The sequence below is a fragment of the Durio zibethinus genome, chromosome 5 (assembly GCF_047325235.1).
Source record: "Durio zibethinus cultivar Kanyao isolate XHJ-2024 chromosome 5, ASM4732523v1, whole genome shotgun sequence".
NCBI lineage: Eukaryota > Viridiplantae > Streptophyta > Magnoliopsida > Malvales > Malvaceae > Durio > Durio zibethinus.
In genome coordinates this window covers 24,620,052-24,637,268 of record NC_143166.1, presented here as the reverse complement: position 1 = coordinate 24,637,268, position 17,217 = coordinate 24,620,052, and the positions used below count along the sequence as shown (strand labels likewise).

The 17,217-nt window shown below is 30.5% G+C and overlaps 1 pseudogene; it reads left to right on the top strand.

Moving 5' to 3' along the window:
* Nucleotides 1–487: 487 nt before the first annotated feature.
* On the top strand, nt 488–3,024 carry LOC111282385 (indole-3-acetic acid-amido synthetase GH3.17-like; annotated as a pseudogene).
* Nucleotides 3,025–17,217: the final 14,193 nt, after the last annotated feature.

The following is a 17,217-nucleotide window of genomic DNA, read 5'->3' as shown; positions in this document are numbered from 1 at the left end:
GAAAAATAGGGACTTGTAGCTTATAGGTCGTATTGACCAGCAATAGCCGCATCTAATGACAGCTAAGTAGACAAGACCACGTGTGTAGGACCTCCGTAGTCTCTACTTCCCCTATATTTCCTTCCTTTTTTTCTTTTTTTTTGGGAGGGGGGTTGGGGGAGAAATTTTTTTATTATACGTCATTTCCAAAATGCCTTCCAGAATCTGTTATTTATTCATTTCCCCCTCCAACTTTCATCCGCAGTTCCCCATGAACACATTCTTACTGAGAGAGAGGGCCTAGGCTTTTAAATATGAGAGCATGCCCCATAAATTGTACAGCCGTATGTTCTATGCCTGTGTTCTCTGAGCATTCTCATTGTCCTTGCTTAGGCTGATAAGGTTGCTTTTAATTCAGTTCAAAGAAAAGAGACCACAGCTCTAAAGTCTTTGTCTCTTATGTGGTCAAAGACTTGAAACTTTTTTATTCCTTTTTGTAGGTTAAACAGCAGTTCAGGACATGTTCTAGAATAACCAAAGACGTTAATCAAATATCCAGAGGTCATCCTTGCCAACCAATATTGCCAAGGATGTTGCCAAATTTCGATCCTAATGACAATGAAGCTGGCATGAAGATTCTGGAGGACCTGACAGAAAATGTTCACCAAATACAGCAGCGGGTATTAGTGGAGATAGTAACACGAAATGCGCATACAGAATATCTGAAGAGCTTCCTGAATGGACAGTATGACAAGGAACTTTTCAAAAAGAAGGTTCCTGTGGTGAATTACGAAGATATCAAACCTTATATTGAGCGAATTGCTAATGGGGATTCATCAAACATCATTTCTGCTGAACCAATAACTGAGTTGCTCACAAGGTATACAAGTTGTTTTTATCCTTTTTTTTTTGGTGAGATTAAAAAAGTGTCTGAATTTGTATAGTATACTTCAGTAATTTTCCTTTAATTCTTCATGAAAGCAATTTATCTGTTTTTGATGCAGCTCTGGCACTTCTGGTGGGCTGCCAAAGATGATGCCTTCAACTGCTGAAGACTTGCACAGAAAGACATTCTTTTATAATCTGCTTGTGCCTGTGATGAACAAGTAAAAAGCTTATCTCCAATTCTGTTCTTGTTTTTCTTCTCTTTTTGACTTGATTTTATTGTTTATTTCAGTTTAGCTCCAATTCTGTTCTTTTTCTTTTGTCACAAAAGGTCATGATGGACTTTTCAACTTTTACCTATTTTCAGTAAAATGTAGTACACGGTAAACTTCAGGCCACTAAACAGTTCAACTTGAAAACTTGTTAATTGCAGGTATGTAGACGGCTTGGACGAAGGAAAAGCAATGTATCTATTGTTTGTTAAGCCAGAGATTAAAACTCCCTCTGGTCTAATGGCAAGGCCTGTCCTAACAAGCTACTATAAGAGCAGTAACTTCAAGAATCGACCTTTGAACCGCTTCAATGTTTATACCAGTCCTGATGAGACAATCTTGTGCTCTGACAGCAAGCAGAGCATGTACTGCCAATTACTTTGCGGTTTAGTACAACGAGAAGAGGTTTTGAGAGTAGGTGCAGTTTTCGCTTCTGCTTTCTTACGGGCCATCAAATTCTTGGAAGATTATTGGAAAGAGCTCTGCTCTAACATTAGAACGGGTCATCTCAGCGACTGGATCACTGACCCCAGTTGCAGAAAAGTTGTGTCATTAATTCTAAGTAAATGTAATTCGCATATAGCCGACTTGATTGAACATGAATGCAGCACTAACTCATGGGAAGGGATAATTAAGAAACTCTAGCCTAGAACGAAATACATTGAAGTCATAGTTACAGGTACCATGGCACAATATATATCTACTCTTGAATTCTACAGTGGAGGGCTACCTTTAGTTTCGACAATGTATGCTTCTTCAGAATGTTACTTTGGAATTAATTTCAAACCACTGAGCAAGCCGTCGGATGTCTCTTACACCCTTGTCCCCAATATGGCCTACTTTGAGTTCTTACCACTTAAGAAAACCCATGAAGATGCAACTCAAGATGTCCAGTTGAATGGTGTTTGCAAAGAAAATTGCATGGAAGAAGAGACTGAAAAGGAGGATGTTGAAACTGTTGATCTCGTGGATGTAAAGCTTGGGCAATATTACGAACTTCTTGTCACAACTTTTACAGGTTAGTTTTTCCCGACAGGATTTACGTTTTTATCACTTGTTTCTTTCATCTATCAATTTTCTGGGTTTTAATTAATATGAAAACAAAATTGAAAATTCTACCGATTCCATATGGAAATTTGGATGTCTCTTCAATCAAAATTTTTTATATGGCGCTTTTGACCCTTACTTCACTCAATTTTGCCAGGCCTGTATAGATATAGAGTTGGAGACATTCTCATGGCAACTGGATTCCACAATAATGCTCCTCAATTTCGATTTGTGCATCGGCGGAATGTGGTTTTATGCATTGACACAGACAAAACCAATGAGGAAGACCTGTTAAAGGCAGTGACAAAGGTAACGCTTCTCGTTGAGTCACTTGGCTTCCTCTTGATGGAGTACACTAGCTATGCTGACACTTCCTCCATTCCAGGTCATTATGTACTATTCTGGGAGCTCACAAATAAAGGGAGTAATGATCTGCCAATACTTGATCCTAAGATAATGGAGCAGTGCTGCTTCATTGTGGAAGAATCACTTGATTCTGTTTATAGAAGATGCAGGAGAAAGGACCATTCAATTGGACCATTAGAGATAAGAGTGGTAAAACATGGAACATTTGATGCACTCATGGACTTTTGTGTATCTCAGGGGTCTTCTGTTAACCAATATAAGACACCAAGGTGCATGAAATCTGAGGAGGCCATAAATATATTAGATTCTAGGGTGGTAGGAAGGTTTTTCAGCCGAAACGCTCCTTCTTGGGAGCCCGTATAGGGTGGAACTGAATTAAAAAAAAAAAAAAAGAATCGGGAAGTTGCATTTTCCCAAGGTTAATTTCTTGGGATCTGTAAAAGAATTTGTATTGTAGAGTCGTTTTTTCTTTTCTTTTTTTTTTTCCACAGTGCCTGCTTGTTCTGTATTAAAATTAGACTATCAGACAATTCTATCTCTTTCTGTACGACTGCAAAGCTTCTTTGTCTTGTCCAAATCAGAGATAATTTCTCTTCTAATGCTTGCATGCTAAAAGGATTAGTAACCATGGAATCATAATAAATGCTTCCCTGTTCCGCCATAATAGAAGCTTGACACATGCACATTTGAGGAAAATGATTAAAGGGAAAGACTTGGAAACGAAAGGGTTCTTAATGAATGAATGGTAAACATTATCGATCAACCTTGGCATCTCAAATTCATCATGTGGCAGGAGAATAATCACATTTTTCAACCGCTAAATTAGATGGCTCAAGTGCAGTGTTCTTTTTGAACTGTCATTTTGCAATGGCTATCAAATCTATCATTTTCTTGCTAGTAATTTACAAGGAAAATCATACTACGATATTACTGTGCACGAACAAGAGGATGATGAAAGGCAGAAAACTATTATGGTTGAGGCCAGAGGGAAATGTAGATCAGGAACGGAAGCAGAATTGCAGAAGGCAAAATAAACAAGTTCTAAGCAATAGGAAAATCAATCAAGTACAATTACATAGGATGGCTTGTTGAAGTTCATTACTTCATGTAGTTGACGCATGTGATTTTCCATTTTTGTCTCTATTTCCGCTAAATCTAAAAAGGTCCATTTCTCATTTCGTATAAAATCGACTTCCTGTAAAAGAATAGGCCATGATGTTTTTTATTATTGAATAAAATTACGTAGCTGACACTCAAGAAAAGGGATCACATCAATAGCCCGTCATTCTAATATATACCTGTAAGATGAGAAAGAGCGGATATAACAAAGTACAGAAAAATTAATGGAAATCCATGGAACTGATCAATCAAGGTGCTTTCCCAAGTTGTGTCCTGCCGGCGACAAGCATTATAAAAATTTATGGACATCTGCAGCGCTTATTCAATACTGTAGATACCTTTAGCTTATTATAAGGCTAAAATAACAAAAAATTTTAAATTTAATCAATTTTCTTATATAGACATTTATATTTTTATTACATTCAAATAAAAATTTAATTTTTATTTTGCATCCAAATAAATTTTTAAATTTTAATATGTATCCAAATAAGATCTTACCCTTAAATTTATACTTAAATAATTAGCCTTTAACATAAATTTTGGAATAAATATTTATTTTGATACAAATAAAATAATAAAAATTTATTTGAATACAATAAAATTATAAAAATTTATTTTTAAAAAATGAAATAATTTAGATTTTTTTAATATTTTAACCTTATTATTAATGGTTAGCAGCAAGGCCAACCATTGGTCGCCGTGACATAAGCAAATTACTCACAACAAATATGTTAGAATAATAAAAAATTAACAAGACTAAAATGCGAAATTAATTTTACTTTGGTCAAATCTTATTACTAGCTTTTGATTTTTTAAGCATGATATTGCTACAAAATGGAGCAGAATCCACACTATTCACGATGTAGTGACCTTGCTCATGGCAATGGAGGCAGACTGTTTTCTTGGGGATCAGTACCCTTTTTTCCAATCTCATACAGCAATAATAAATGAAAAAAAAAATGGAGCACAAAAAACATATAAGATTTATAGCGATTCACTCTCAATATGAAAATTACACTCACTTCTAATTGCTACGAATTTCACTATGATAGAAGGATATTACAAAGAAATATTTCTCTATAAAGATATACATTCTTAGGCACCTCATAACTCTATTTAGCACTTTTACTTTACACGCTTATTTTTCTTCCCTTGCTAGCACATCTCTACACCGATACCTTATTCTATTTATAGGTTGTTGCACTGCTCCTCTATGCAAAGTCTTCATTTTTGGCGTCCTTCATCTTCCTTTGGCAAAGTCCTTCATCTTCCTTTGGCAAAGTCTACATTCAGTGCCAACCAAGGCTAGACAAATTTCTTCTTCACTTTCTTTTATTTCGTTATAATTTGTTGCTTCTACCAATAGGATTGCTTCCTTTCTCTTTTTTCTTTTTTTTTCTCCTTCATATTGATTGGCTTTAATGCGTCAAATATTGTGGCTTTGAGTTTGTCTCCACTTACACTTCAACAATCTCTCACTTGGAGACTAACTCATCATCAACCACCTATCACAGTTGCAATTTCTCAATGCTTAGCAGAAAAGTTTACGTTGCACATAACTTTCGTTTCTCAATTGTTACTGTCTTCGCTAACGTACTAATGAGATTTTGATTCTCTTAAATATTCTTTGATTCCATCTTCCAAAGTTGATCTTATAAAGTGATACTTAACTTGTATATGCTTTGTCCTTGGATGATAGACAAGACTTTTTGCCAAGTCAATGACACTTTGACTGTCACAATACAACAGACTTCTCTCATACCCTTGACCTAGTTCTTCCAACAAAGATGAAGCCATACCATTTCTTTGCTAGCCTCTATCATTGCAACATAATCTGCTTTAGTGGTAGAAAGTGCCACAATATTTTATAAATTTGATATCCAACTAACTGTTGTACCATCAAATGTGTAGTACGTATCCAATATTGCTCTTCTTGCCATTTAAATCACCTGCCATGTCGACTTTAACATAACCATGTAAGCCTGAGTTTGATTTTCTTAAGCACAAAGCTAAATTTGTTATACCTCTCAAATATCTTAGAAATCATTTAATTGCTTTCCATGTTGTTTCCCCAGATTACTTATATATATGCTTCCAACTTTCATTGCCTCTATTATGCCCAGTTCGATACACACCATTGCATGCATAAGATTACCAATGGTAAAGGCATAAGGCATCTTAGCCATGTAGGCCTGTTCATTGCAAACTCCTTAAACAACCTTTTTTCTTTGTTTTTAAATCTCTTGTATGTTGGCTCTGACAATTAACATATTATCAAATATACAGCAAATGGCTTATATAAAAGCCATCAAATTTTTTGACATAGTAGTAATGATTATCTTGATACCTCAAAAAACCATTATTGCATATGAACTTATTAAACTTTTCATACCAGAAGCTTGCTTCAAATCATATAGACTTTTTAATAGATTCCCAGCCATTTTTTCTTTTCCATGAATCTTAAAATCCTATGGTTTTTGTGTATACATTTCTTCTTTCAAGTCACAATGAAAAAAAGTAGTTTGTACATCCATCTGTTGTAGATGCAAATATTCTTTTGCCACTGGCCTAAGCACCATTATGCTTATAGTCAATTTAACCACTAGAGAGAAAATCTCATGGTAATCAACGTCTTTCTTTTGTTGACAACAGCATTTTTTTTCTTCTGTTCCACTAAAAGAAATCTAACATATAGTGACATTCAAAGTGTCAGTAAAACCCCAAAATCTATCAGTATAGCACCATAAACCATATACCGATAGTCAAAATGTGTATTCCGATGAATTTTTATCTGTAAGGATATCCCTTATCGGTATAGACCTACACTGACAGTTTTTAAGGCGTCGAAATAGCTTACAGAGATATACTAACGATTCAAGATTGTTAGTAAATGTATATCTACTGGTATAACATCTCTTGTGTGTTCCACCATTATACCTTTTAGTGACGGTTAATACCTGTCAGTATAGACTTGTATGTTTTAATCTTTTTTACCTATACCGATGGTTAATGATCGTCAGTATAGACTTTACCTATATTGATGCTTAAAGCCCATTAGTATATATTTGTATGTTTTAATTTTCTCACCTATACTGACAGCTAGCACCCGTCAATATAGACTTATATGTTTTAATTTTTTTGACCTCTACCGACAGTTAACACCTACCAATATAGACTTGTAATTTATCTTTCCTATATCGACATATAGCATCCGTCAATATAGACTTGTATTTTTTTTTTTTTAATTTTCTTACCTACACCGATGATTAGAGACAATTAGTATAGAATTGTATGCTTTAATTTTCTTACATCTACCGATGGTTAGAGATTGTTAATATAGACTTATATGTTTTAATTTTTTTATTATATTTTGGTGATTGTTAGTATCACTTGAAATTTTCCAAAGATCAAGTGCATCAATATAAATGTTAAGACATTGGTAAATTTTTTTTAAATTATATTTTAAATTATTAATATTAATTTATTTATAATCATAATAAAATATGTTTTCATATAAACAAAAAAAAAAAACCACAATAAAGTAAACGATATTTAATAACATTAAACTACAATTAAATTATTTATAATCCATAAACTTAGTATAAATGAAAAACTAAAGTCATTGTACCAAGTCTGATAAAACAAATATCAATAAAAAAAATATAGATCAAGAGTTACCCCACCTCACCTTAAAAAACACAATCATAAGTTTGCACTACCAAACACCTAAAGACCTTTTGATCATCTAAAACATCAATAGAACTTTGAACAAGATAATATTAAAAAATCTATAAACGAACAAACAATTGCAAAACCATCTCAATGAGAAAAAACATGCACGCACCTATTACAAGCCCTTTCCAAAACCAAAATATTTTAATTCATACAAAATATTGCGAGTCTTGAAAAAGTCAACAAGTGTAGGTACATCATATAACTAACAAGCTCAATGAACCCAGCTCACTAACAGTATTCAATATACCATTCAAGAATCACAAAATACAATAGCCTTATTTCAACATAGTGTATAACATCCAAAACAAAACCAAATCCCCTTACAAATATAATGCTTTAAGTAAATAAACAACTTCTTAAAATAAATGATACCATCATAGATTTCTACAAAAAAGCATCTGCATAGCATAAAAAATCCAATTAGAATTCTTGTAAATTATCTTATATATACAGAAGGTAAGAAGGTAATCATCCATTCATATACTAGTAGAAATAATTTTATAAACATGTTATTCATTCATATATACAAAAGGTAATCATCCATTTATATACCAACAAAAATAATTTTGTAAACATCCTATTCATTAGTGTAATGCATGAATGAATAAGAAATAACCTAATTTGCATGTGTAATCTTCTTATTTTTTTAGTTTAATTCCAAATAATAACTTAATGAAAGTCAACAAAACTATCATTAAACAAATATTTTCACTATAACATTCAAGTCTACAACTATAAAGCATACTTACATCATAAAGAAGCTTTTTCAAAGCGAAAAAAAAAAGGCAAGAAAGCTTTCGCAAGGGAAAAAGAGTAGGCTTTAAATCATAGTGTAATTTAATAATTATGTCAAAGACGATGGGTAATGTTTCAAGATCACAATTTATATGATTGAAAACCTAGATTCAAAATTGATTATGACATTCTATCTAAGAAAGAAATATCAAGCAAAACATTTCCACATATATATCACGTGATGATGAGTTTACCATTTTCATTCTCATGAGGTTGATACTTGAATTTGAAGAATGATAGTTTTCATATGGGATTTTTGAAGCACTACTAGCATCAGGAGCTTAAAATTAATTCAAAAAAATTTTCAATAAGGTTCAAAATTCGTGAGCAAGATGACAATTTACATATATATATAAACTAAAATAGATGTTATATATACCTTTCTATTCACCATGTGAGTAACAGTATTTAAGATATCCATATTTTCATTAGAAAATTATCTTTTAAGTATCAATAAGACAGCACTTAAAGTTTTTTTCAAGTCTTTAATTTCAGCCTTTAACTCTTGTACCTCTTCCTTATGTTGAACTAATTCAAAAGATGAAAGACCATATTACTTAGATGAAGTAGATATTGTACCCATGCAATGAACACACTTTTTTCTCTTTGGTCCTTTAACTTTTGAATAAACATCATCTTTCCATGAACTCCTTTCAAAATTTTGAGCACTAGTTTTGCTCAAACTTTGTTTCATGAGTTCTTAAAATTGTAAAAAGACATTTTAGTATAAAGAAACTAAACATAAGTAAAAGCAAGTAATAATTAAATTAAATACCACAATTTCAGCTACCTTGTCATTCACAACATTTCCATCTTTACATGTACAAGAAAGCATATCCACCTCAGCATGTAATGGTGAAATTCCATTAACTTATTATTTTTATAAAGGTACAACATTAATTATTGTAATGACAAAATCGAACATATAAAAAGTAAATTTTATATTCATTTAACTGAGTGCGACAAGGAAAATTGATATATATACCAAGGTTTAAATGATCCTTGAGAATGATTTTGTTCTCGTGCAATGAGCTTCATCTAATTTTAAGCGATTTATTTTGTTTGTCTCACTTTATTCCTTTAAACAAATGAATAAGAAAAGATATATTATAATAACTTTATAATTATTATCATAGTGTTCAAACAAAGTAAATAGCATATTTTGTAAACATTTACCTTTACTTTATTAGTCAACCAATATGCAACAAAAAACAAGAATTGACTTTTATCTACTCAAGAATCATCAATCTTTGCAGCCATTTCCTTTGGTGTCTTATGTTCATCATAAAATTTAGACTTCAATTCGTTCTTCCATTGCCTCCACTTAGTACCCATGTTTCTTAGTACCCAAGACTTAATTTTTTGAAATATTTCTTCATTAACAAGCTTATCAGAATCAAATTTGTGAAATTCAAACTTTGACTCTAATTTGAAAGAGGTAATTGGAAAGAAAATGTCAATATATACTATATTAATTACTACTATTAACTAGAAACTAAAAGATTATTGTCATGGCATTAGCTAGCAACTAAAACATTATTGTATTGATACTTCTAATGTTTTTCACATTTATTCCTTCTTAGCATCTGACATTTCATGCCAATTTGTATAATTAATCGGTGCAAAGCTAGGCATTTTCATCATGCTACCAATGAATCAAATTAAAGAGCAAGATTCATCATTGATAGGTATAGCATTATCATTAACCTTAACAACAACATGCTTCCCTTCTTTCAAATCCCAAATATCAGCCATATGCGTAGGACCTCAAGCTTTTTTATGTTGAACATTTCCTACATAAAAAAATTACATGTAAAGAAAGCAATTAAATTCATTAAAAATTTAAACAAGCACAACATTATAACACATAAAGAATTTTACTAACAGAATATAGTGTTTTTATACCTGAATTATGTTCAACTTGTTCATCTTGATCTTTATTACTTGTATATTGAGAAATTGGTTCTTAAGATTCTTACAGAGGCTCATGTTGTGAAGCTTCTAAATGTATAGGCACATGTTGTTCTTTTAACTAAGTTTGCAGTTAAGAACTAAAGGCATGATTTGCCCTAGTGATATTCAATCGTCTATGCTTTGATATTCAAGATGGTAATGGCTATTTTCCCATTTTGTAGTTAGGTCAAATGTCTTAAATTGAAGGAGTTTCTAACTAGAAATGCCTTGAATAATCCCCTTAAAATTTTATAAGTGGATTATTAAAGGCATTTTTGGCAAAAAATTCCTTCAATAATTTTTTTTTTCATTTTTTTAGGATTATTTAAGGCATTTTTGTAGGAAAACACCTTGACTAATCCCTTAGGAAAAATTAAATAGATTATTCAAGGCATTTATGACAAAAAAGGCCTTGAATAATCCCATTTAATTTTTATTATAGGATTATTGCATGCGTTTTTAGCTAGAAAATACCTTGCATAATCCCTTAAAAAAATTGAATAGGGTTAATCAAGGTGTTTATGGCTAAAAATACCTTGAATAATCCCTTTCAATTATTATGATGGGATTATTCAAGGCATTTTTAGTCAGAAAACACTTCGCATAATCCTTTAAGAAAAATTGAATGGGGTTAGCCAAGGCAGTTATGGCAAAAAAGGCCTTAAATAATACCCTTTGATTTTATGATGGGATTATTTAAGTTGTTTTTAGCCAGAAAATACCTTGTATAATCCTTTAGAAAAAATTAAATAAGGTTAATCAAGGCATTTATGGCCAAAAACGCCTTAAATAATCCCTTTCATTTTTTATGATGGGGATTTTGAAGGCATTTCTAACTAAAAATGTCTTGAATAATTCATGGATTATTCAAGGCATTTTTGACCAAAAACACCTTCAATAATCCAACAATTATTCAAAGCATTTTCTATCAAAAATGTCTTCAATAATCCTAACATTTTTTTTGGAATATTCAAGGCGTTTTTACCTAGAAAATGCCTTGAATATTTCTTTACAAAAAATTGAAGGTGTTTCTTTGGTCAAATGCACTGTGATCATTTTTAAAATTCATTTCGCTTTCTTGAACTTTGAAATCCCAAACTGCTAATATAGTAAACGATAAGTATTATTTTATAAAAAAATTTTTACAAATAACATAGAAAAATATTTATATGAATACAAATACTACTATATATGTAGATTATTTATAATTTGAATTATGATCTAGAATGATTTTAAAATTTTATGAAACTATATTAAAATTGAAATATTAATTGAAACCAAATTAATATAAAATTGAAATTTAAAAAATTTTTAGTCTAATATTTAATTATAAATTAATTAATTAATATAATACATACAAATTTTATTTAAAACTTATTATCATTTATAATTAATTAAGTTACAAATTTTATTTATTAATAATTATAGTTTTTATCAAATTATAGTTTTTGAAAATTTTTATTAAAGGGAAATATTATGAATTAATATTTTAAAAAAAATTAGGAATAATTTTTTTTAACTTATACTGATGATTATTATAACCGTTAGTATATAACATATTTATACTTGATGGATATTTATACACCATCAAGAAAAAAGTTTACCTATACTGATGGCTTTATAAAGTGTTGGTATAGGCACTATCTATACTGACAGTAACAAAAATTTATTAGTATAGATACTTTTTGCATACATAATTTGACCGTTAGTATAGATAAGTGTCAATATATAGCATACTTATACTAATGGATAGTTATAAACCATAAAAAAAAGTTTATATATACCAACAATTATATAAAGTGTTGGTAAAGGTATGGTATATTCTGACGATATTAAGAATCAATAAGTAAAGTCTATTTTGCTAACGTAATTTGACCATCAGTATAACCTTGTGTCAGTATATGAAAATTTTTTTGTAATGCTTGTTGTCATCATGTTCTTTTTTTATTTGGTAAGCCCATTTATTTTGCAATGCTTTTTTCCCTTTGGTAGTTTTGCCAAATACCATGTTTGATTTAACATCAACGAATCTATATCATCTTTCATGGATAATTCCCACTTAAATGAATAATCAACTTGTATTGGTTCTTCATAACTCTTTGGCTCACCTTGGTTGGTCAAAGAAATAAAGTTAAGCAAAGAAAAAAATCTTTGTGGTGGCTTGATAGTTTTAGAAGAGCTTTTCAATTCATCACTAAAGGATTGATTCACATCGATGTTACCCACTATCAATCAGCCTTAACCTGATAAAATACCTCCTCACCCTTGTTTCACCTTCCATTAATCAAGCCATGGACCTTGTCCTCACAACTCTAGTCACACTACTTTTGTCCTAACCATATCACTAGGATGCATTAAACAACTAAAAATCTTTAAGCTTAACCTATTCCACTTACGAAACAAATAAAATCACTCTTAAACCTCAAACAAACTTAGTCTTTCCACCATGCTATGAAACCAACCTCATCAATAACCTATCATTATCGATCATTTTCAATACTAAGATCTCTCTTTCAATCACCCAAAACATCTTCACACTTCTATGACCAAATTAACTAAAAGCCTATAATTAAACTTGTCCTAAAACTAAACCTAAAACCAAAATCTATTGATTGCTACCAATTAGCTTCCACATCATCAATTGGCCCATCATTGTCATACTGTCGGTCATCGTTTGTCACTGTCAATCAGTTTTGCATTGTCCTCATTATTGATTACTTTCCATTATCATCAATTGGCCTACCATCCAAATTAATGCAATCGGGACCTTCATCTTGTCTCGGTCTTCATGATCCTCTTAGATCTCATGCTAAGCTATCCACTCAAGTATATTTCTTAATCCCTCAAGTATTTTAGGTCTTTTTAATTAATGAACATGTAACATATATCGTCCATGATCACACATAATGTAATTTTAAGAATGATTTATGTATGCTATTTAATTATTTTTGGAATCTAGATATTATTAAAATGTGGTGATTCTTTTACAATGTAAATCCATGTCTAGCATGCCATGCATAATCCTATCATGTAATTTAAGTAAACAATAAGTTGTATTAAATATACCTTGAAGGTATATTTGTTAATTACCATCCTATCATGATATTACATTTTTCCTTGGTTACTCTTTCTTGCTTTTATAATTAATAGAATGAATTGTTTTATCTAATGCATTTGATTAATAACACAGTTTTTGAATCATTAATAACTGATAGACTATCCAATGCTACCAACCTGTAAATTCTTTTAAAGCTATGTGTGATAGTATAGGACATACAAATTACACATAAAATTGCATACCATTTAGTAAATAAATAGAAAGATATGCTTTTCAATCTATAAGCTAAGTGGAGTATGATTTGAAATGGAAAAGTATAGGTTGGGTTTATCTTATATGGGATTTAGAGCTTTGATTCCTCTAGTATTTTGTTTACAATCTCTGTACTAAATTTTTTTGTAATAATGATACTCTTACCTTGAAATCGGTATCGATTCCTAAAATATAAACAAATCAATAACCAACTACTAATCAAATCATGGATATCAATATTAAGATGAGCTTTAAGGGTGAAACCTGTAGTGCTCGCATCATTGTTGTTGCTGGATGAAACAAAACCAAAACTCTCCCTTAACTTGTAGAGATATAATAGCAATAATTGATGCTAGTGTTCCAACATATGACATTACAAACTTAGGCATATGAAAGAGAAAGGAATGAAAATAGTAGCATTAAATGATAAATTATTGAGATTGAAATCCATTAAGCACTAATTGTGTGAAAGCTGCATCTTTGGAAAACACAAAAAGGTTAGCTTTTCCAAAGTCAAAAGGTAAACTTGTTACTTCTTTTGGAAGATCTAGCTACTATATGACATTTATTGATGATTCGATTAAGAAGTTATGGGTTTATTTTTTGAAGAATAAATCTGATGTATTTGATACTTCTAAAAAGTGCAAAGCCATGGTTGATAATGAAACAAGCTTAAAAGTTAAGTGTTTAAGGTTTGACAATGGGCAAGAATACATTAATGATGACTTCAAACATTACTATAACGAGAACTGGATCAAGATGACAAAATCTATTCTCAGAACACCTTTACAAAACTACGTAGTTGAAAAGATGAACATAACCTTAAATAGTGTGCAAGAAGTATGGTAATTCACATGGGGCTGCCTAAGGTTTTTTAGGCAGATGTAGTTAACATTGCAATTTATTTGATTAATAAAGGTCTTTTAGTACCTTTAGACTGCATAATATTTTTTGAGACTTGGAGTGGTAAAAAGGAAAAGCTATCTTTCTTAAGTATTTAGTTGTCTTGCTTACATTCATATTGATGTTGTTGCTAGACATAAACTCAATCCCAAATCTAAAAAATGTTACTTTATTGGCTATGATAATGCTGAATTTGGTTACCATTTTTTTGATGACCAAAATTGGAAGATTATTAAGATTATGGAAGCAATTTTTAATGAGAATATTTTGTACAAGGACAAGATTGGCAACATTTTATAAATTGCAAATTTTGAAGTGTAAAAGTTTGATATGGTTCAATTAAAAGACTTTCTAATAAAAAATTTATAACAAAAAGCTTAATAAGTTTAAGACAACATAGCTATAGAAGATTACGAGAATATAGTCCTAAATGGGCAACAAGGAAAAAAGGTAGAGACGTTAAAAGGATTAGGTCTTAGATTTCATCATCAAAGTCAATTTCAAAAGACGACAATTTATTGACTATTGTGTTGGACTTGTTAAGATGTATTGCCACCGAAAAACCTTCTTCCATCTTTATGTGAAACAATTTCTTAATGAGAAGAATTGTATTATTTACATAAGGCTTTTCATATATATTAGAGAGCACCTTTATCAATTCTATGATCAACTTCTCCTTCACCATATTATGTGCTATTTATTTTACAATGTTAGTTGAATAACTCCAAACACTTGTTTGTAAAGAAGACTTAAATCTTCATTTTACATCTTTTGTTGGTTTTGTGCCCAAAAGAGGTAAATGTAGCTTTTACCATACTAATAATCCTTGATTTGCATCTTCTAAAAGAAAAATTTTGGATTATTGAATTTCTAATTTAATATGGTGAATCTTCTTCACTAGTCATCATTTTCAAATCTTAAAACTATGAACTGTAGCACATACGAAAGATAAAATCATGTGAATAATACTTTGATAAAGCCCCCAAGAAAGATTAGATGGGTCACAAATGACCCCATTTAAAACCTAACCTCCTTAAACACAACTCATAGATTATATTTATCCATACCATTAACTTTTTAATTATGAGAATAGTACCATATAAAATGACCATCATGGTGTACATAAATAGTATCATACACGTGAATAGTATGATGCATGAAAAAACTTTAACTTTCGACTCTTATACAAATTGTTAGGATTAAGAAGCTTTGATACAAGTTATCGAGGAACAAAAACCTTTTATAACCATTATAAAGCAAAAATAATTGTAAAAATAAAATAAAATGGAGCATAAAGAACACACAAGATTTATAATGGTTTATTCTTAATGTGAAAGCTACATTCACTTGTAGCTACTATCGATTTTACTATGATGAAAGGAGATCACAAAGAAATATTTCTATCTAAATATATACACCTTTAGGCACCTCACAATTCTCTTTGGCACTCATGCTTTACATATTTATTTTTCTTCCTTCACTTGCACATCTTTATACCAATGTCTTAGCTTATTTTTAAGTTGTTGCACCGTTCCTCCCCTTTTGCAAAATTTTCATTTTCTATGCCTCATTATCTCATTTTGGCAAAGTTTTCATTTAGTGCCAACCAAGACTAGTTGAATTCCTTCTTCACTTCACTTCTCTTTTTTTTTTTTTCTTTTACAATGTAATTTATTGCTTTTACCAATAGGATTGTTTTGTTTCTCTATTCGTTTTTTTTTTTTCTTATTGGTTGGCTTTAATGGGTGAAATATTATAGCTTTGAATTTGTCTTCATGAACATTTCAACAATCTTCCACTTGGAAACTAATTCATCATCAATTTTCTCCACCTGCAACAATTATGATTTCTCAATCCTCAACAAAAAAGTCTAGTTGAAGTTGCACAAAACTTTATTTTCTCAATTGCTATAGTCTTTGTTAACATAGTTAGATTTTGATTCTCTTAAATCTTTTCATGTATTTAGACCTAATCTTCCAATGTTAGTTTTATAAAATGATATCTAACATATTTATCCAAGTGCATGACATCCTTATGGTATAATCCAACACACTTCTCTTATACTTATGACATTTTCTTCCAAGAAAGATTGCAATTGTATCATCTCTTTGCTAGCCTTTGTCACTATAACATATTTAGCTTTAGTGATAGAATGTAACAATATTTTGCTATTTGTTGCTTCTACCAATAAAATTACTTCATTTTTCTCTTATCTTCAATTTTCTCTTTATTGATTATTTTTAATATCAAATATTGTGGCTTTGGATTTGACTCCACATGCATTTTAACAATATTTTAGAAAAAGACCTTAATCCTTTTATCACTTTTTATCATATAATTAATTAAGATATAATCTCCAATTAAATCACCAAAATAAAATTAACCTAGTCTCATCCTTTGGTAGACTTAGTTAATTATCTGACTTTTCATGGGTGAATTATCTCAAAAAGTCCAACATTTTTCCTCACACATGATAGGAAAGCCATGCTCCCAGTCTTTTAAATTGTTCCAATGCCAAGTTCTTATAGAGTAATGAACTGTGTGATCATTAAGTTTAGTTGAATTTGAAACTTTATACTAGTAACTCGTTAAAGCCAATATAGAGATATTAACTATTCAAATATCTCGTATGCCTCACACTTATTTGATCACATCAAATAAAATATCTTAAAACCATTTAAGACCATACTTTAGCCTTTTCTTAAATAGCAACTTATATTAACAACTATGCAATAACTCTAAAAAAAAGACATAATGGATCGACATTAAATAAAGTTCATTGATGTAGTATCAAATAGCCTTCTTTCTAACTTCATGCCACTTAGTTTAAAACAAACTATTTCATAATAATGT